Below are 5751 nucleotides of genomic sequence, written 5' to 3'. Positions count from 1 at the left end.
GCTTTAAACTTTAAAATCTAGTACAGCATTATTTTAAAAGTCAATGAAAGGGTTTTTCTACCTTCAGAACTGTTTTCCAAACGTGTATTTTTTTTGCTTATTATTTTTACTTAAAATACTTGATGGGGAAAAATTAAGTGAATTCTAGAAAAAGTAGAAAAATTTGAAAAGATCTTCACTATTTCCCAGAAGTAATGTGCAGCTGACGACGTTCATATCTGATTCTAGCACATAGAGTAGAAATGAAAGAAGTTATTTCCAGCAGCATTCTTTACATCACTGAGCACTTGGTTAAATCAGCTGGCTCAAAATTTCTCATTTTGATTTTCATCTTTTTCTCTTTTTTGGAGATGAGCTTTAACTGTGTTGCTTTTATACACGTTTAAAAGAGGAGTTGCACATATTCTTTGACTCTGCTTACCATGCTCCCCCAACTCCCACCACTGCCAAAATGACAATAGCCAGAAATAAGTGACCTCTCAACATAGTTGAATATATCAGAGAATCAAATGCAGTGATGCACATTTCTGAACATAGTATCCTGTGTTTACCTGTTAATATAGAATTGCTTTTGTGGTTGGAAAATGGAGAATATCTCTATTTCAGATGACATTTCTCAGGTACATTTCTTGAAAGCAGAAATAAAGTATTTCATAATGCAATGAATACTTTTAACATACTTCCTAATGAAGGAGGACATGATGATAGGTGAAGATGAGGGGGAAATTTGAAAGTATATTTCTTCTAAGCAGTTGTAAAAAGCTCATTTGTCTTTATAATATTCTTTTTACAAATTTGCTTTCTTCTAGAAACTGGAGATAATAATAATGTACTAACTCATATAGTGGGGGATGATTGCAAGTAAAGTTGGCACTACCCTGCATGATGTACCCTGCATGATATACCCAAAAAATGTAAACTGCTATCTCTAAATCAAACAACTATAAAAATGTGAGTAACAGTATCAGTCTGATAGGTCAAAAATGATGAAGTCCAAGCAACATGGATGGACCTAGAGATTATCACACTGATTGAAGTTAAGTCAGATAGAGAATGACAAATAGCGCATGATATCACTTATATGTGGAATCTAAGAAAAAAAATGATACAAACGGACTTATTTACAAAACAGAAACAGACTCACAGACTTAGAGAACAAACGTATGGTTACGGGGGGTGGGCAAGGGTGAAGAGGAAGGATAGACTGGGAGTTTGGGATTGACATGTACGCACTGCTATATTCAAAACAGATAACCAACAAGGACCACAGGGAACTCTGCTCAATACTCTGTAATAACCTAAATGGGAAAAGAATTTGAAAAAGAATAGGTACGTGTATATGTATAACTGAATCACTTTGCTGTACACCTGAAACTAACATAACATTGTTAATCGACTTACTCCACTATAAAATAAAAATTTTTTAGAAATGAAGTCCAAAAATTTCTGGCACTCTATTCTTTTAAGGACACCATCATGATTTCTGTACAATGCCTAACAGTCATCTCTGTGTTCAATCACTGACAAATATATATAAGGTCAGTTGAGACTTTAGACAGGATAATGATGAAGAACACGGACTTTTGAGTCAATAGAACTGAGTTAAAATTCTCACTCCACCATTTACTATCTGTTTCACTTTGGATAGACTACTATGTTTGCTAAGATTTAGTTTTCTTCTCTGCAAAATGAACATTTAAAACTTATAGGGCTGTTGAAAAATACGAGATAAAACACTTGGTACTGTACCAAGCCTATAGTAAATATCCGAAAATAGTACTGTTCTCATTACTATGATATAGTATATTCACCTTTTTATATACATAGCTGTGATGATGTAGAACTCAGATTTTGCCTCATTAGCTTTCCTTAATAAGAGTAAGAATACTTTGAGTTGTGAAAGGCATACATTTTTAAAATAATGTGGACTCAAATTCATTACACATTTATTTTTTTAATTTATAATAGAGAGATTCCTAAATATCTACTAATGTATCTTAGTATAATTCATATTTTCAAACATGACATTTATCATTTCATTAGACTTAAATAATTTTTTAATCTTAGCATTATAAGACATTGTAGTGGAAATAGTATTACCTACATATTTTTCTTTTTACCAATTTGTTACTTTTTATTTGACTTTTTTATCTTAAAAATAATTAGCCTTTCATTCACTGAGACCAGATGTCTATAAACAATAATAACCTTAAAATTTTGGATCTCCAACTGAAGACATTTGTTTATTAGATTTGCCGTTCCAAAAACCTAACTGTCACTGACATATAACAACTTTTCTATATTCTATAGATTAGAGAGAATAGCTTAGAAAATTCTCCATCACAACTGCACTTCACCAAAGCATTTGAAAAGGATATTTAATTATACCTACTACCCCCTTTTACCTCCCCAGTGTTGTTTACTGTCACAATAAGCAGTATCATTTGCATTGTTATTCTGAAGATATTAAGCATATTTTTATGAGTTTGGTTTTAGGGGAAATAAAGATATTGGACCAATTTTATGATAAATAAAAATAAAATACCATTTACTTGATAAAGCCCACTTAGTTCATTTCTGTTCTTTCTGACCTTCCTCTTCTCTGCCTCTCCCACCTTCTTCAACCTTCTTTAAAATCCAAAACCTTAAAGAACACCAGGAAGAGTAAAAGAAAATTTTTAAAAATGAAGTGGCAGGTATGTGATGAATCCACCTCCAAATTGGTACAAATTGGGTCAATTGGGATTTTTAGACAGTATAGAGTTAACTCATCCCATATGTTTAAGAGTATTCCTACTTAAATTGTGTGAATTCTATCCCTTACCTGATCACCCAACCCTATTCATCAGAAAGAGGTTGTGTTTTCCTAAAAATAATGGTACATATATGGATCCTCCAGCTTCACAAACCATGTAGAGAACAGGTTATTGAAACTGTTCAACTTTGGTCAGGAAAGGAACTAGCACTAGGAGGTAATGTAAATGTCACTGTTGGGAAGAGGCTAGATAATCATTCAATTTCAGTGTGTGGGAAAGACAATTTTGTTATTTTGGCCATTGACCTGAGTGTCACTTACTTAAAATTAAAACTTAACTACTATAGTAAGGTATTGGTTTATTAATATAATCCAGGCTCAATTTTTACATTAAGACTATATTTTTTAGAGCAGTTTAAGGTTCACAGAAAAATTGAGAGGAAGGCAGTTTCCCTATATCCAGGATCAATTTTTACATTAAGACTATATTTTTTAGAGCAGTTTAAGGTTCACAGAAAAATTGAGAGGAAAGCAGTTTCCCTATAACCAGGCTCAATTTTAAGTCAATCAATTTAACTTACATACACCAGAGTTTTTGTGTATGTAGTAAAAATATGTTAACTAGTAAGAATTGGTAGAAATGATTTCCTAAGGCTCACGATAACTGCCCTATTAATGATGTGTCTTTATTACTTTTTACAGAACTGTGTAGATGAAATGCATTAAATAGGACTGAGTGAATATTTGGTTACTTAATATGACTCATATTTAGATGAAGTCTTAAACTTTCTTATGGCATTATTAGAATAATTTAGCTAAACATCGGGTGATATGATGATATAATAAGGTATTATAACAGGAATGTAAATATTATCATTGTGGTACTTTATTAGTTGTGCTATTTTTCATAATTTTTTAAACTTGCAAATTTTCACTAAAAATGGATGAAATTGAAGGAAGGGTGAGGGTAAAAAGAATGATCTAAGCTATGTATGTATGCATAATCTTTTTATCGCATCAGTGACTTTTTTTCATTTTTATGGCATCAACATTTTGGATCCTTGTTCCAAATTGAGTTGTGCAGTATTCAGTACCAAAGTTGATTGGAATCCAAGCCTTTCTGCTTAAGTAATTGTTTAGGGCTAACAGTGATTTAAAAGTAATTAAAACGATGTTTATAATACTGCTTCCTTATAATTTCTAGGTGGTAGCTAAATACTTTTAGTTCACCAAGAGAAGGACCAAGATGACTCAGCTCCAGATGTTTTCTTGAATTCCCCATAGAATTGGAGACCTATTAGGACAAAAATTTTTCTATGCCTAGGCCATTGGTCCTCAAATCAGCATTTTTGGCCCCATCTTTCAGTTTGATAGAAATGTAAATAAAGTCCTCCTACTTTCTCTACCGAATCAGAATCTCTGGGCATTGGGTCCAAGAAACTTTGTTTTAACAAGCTTTTCTAGGCAATTTTTATGTTGCATGTTAAAGATTGAGAACCGCTGCTCTAGGCCAAAGAGACAGACAAAAAGTAAGTTAATGGTATCTAGATGGGGCTGGAACAGTGAGTATGTAGTTAGTTTCCACTATCTTCAGTCACTGACAAACAGTCGTTTGTTCCACATTCTGTAGTGTTCCTAGAGAGTTCTTTAGCATCCTACTGGTAGTTTAAAAGGAGACATAAAGTGTGTTATGTGCAAGTGGGTGAGGTCAGGAATGGTAATAAGTAGATATGAAAAGAGACCAAAAAAAGTCTTATAAATGTGTTGGCGAAAATATAGAATGAACCGATAATTTAATTCTTGGATAATTTCCAAATATTACAATTTGATGGCATTAACTTGAAAATAATACGGTACAGAGATCAATTAAAAACTGGGTTATAAAATCATATTAATATGGTAAGACAAAACTTACAAGATTTTTATGCTACTTGTTTTTGAGAGTATTTGATAAAACAGCATTTTGATTAATATATGTTCCATTTTTCAATATGTCCAAATGATATGGAATATTTAGTTTTCTTTACGCAGAAGCTAATAACAGTCATTGTAACCAGAGGAAGCACTTACTGTGTTCATGTATTAAACAAAGCAAAGCAGACAGTAAGAATATAGAGAGCAAAAATCAAAACAGCACTACCTTTTTTAAACACACGAATAGCAGGTTTAGCATATTGTAAGTCAATATGCTACTTAATCCAAAATTATTCCTTTGCTACTTTCTAGATTTCAGAAGTATTCATCATCTGAAATCAAGATCTCCTTGTGCTCCTACCTTTGATACAGCCTCATATCACTCACTAATTTTGTGGTTCAATTCTTCACACTTGGCATCTAAAACAGTTCTGTTAGAACTAAAGATTACATCTGTGGTCTTTTGTAGGTATCTTTAAAAGAACTATAGAATTTGTCCAATTTCTGATTTAAAGTACAAAGTGCCTGTGCACCACTTTTTAGATGCAATGTAAACTAAATTCCTAGTTGTCAGATTCCATGTCTCTAAAAGGTGGTAGACAGAGATGAAATCAGGGCATCTGCTTATATAAACAATACGTTTAGGTTTTGATTTTTATTTTAAAGTGTAACATTGAAAAGAAGTAAATTTTATAGAACTTTGGTAAAGAAAAACACCAGTGGAGATAACAAATGGAGAAGAGGTTAAACCGTATTTCCTTTTCTTGTAAATATTTGAAAGCAGTTAATTTTATATGTTCGGAATAGTTGCCCTATATCCACAATAAAAACATGTCAGTATTTTATGTGAATTCCTTAGAGTTAAATATACAGGCTGTGTTCCTGGCCTGAGGGGCCAGGAATTCCAAACACTGAGGATGCTAGTCATTTCACCTTCAGTTTGGGGTTTAAGAAAAGGAAATCTTGAAGTCCCCCAAAATGAATAAGAAGAATGGAGATTTCCTTAACAAGGTAACTCAAAGAAAGAAAACATACACATATACCTGCATATATGTGCGCACATACTTCCACACGTAAAAAGA

Source organism: Delphinus delphis, chromosome 7, assembly GCF_949987515.2.
Source record: "Delphinus delphis chromosome 7, mDelDel1.2, whole genome shotgun sequence".
NCBI classification, from domain to species: Eukaryota; Metazoa; Chordata; class Mammalia; order Artiodactyla; family Delphinidae; genus Delphinus; species Delphinus delphis.
Note: the sequence above shows the minus strand (reverse complement) of the source record.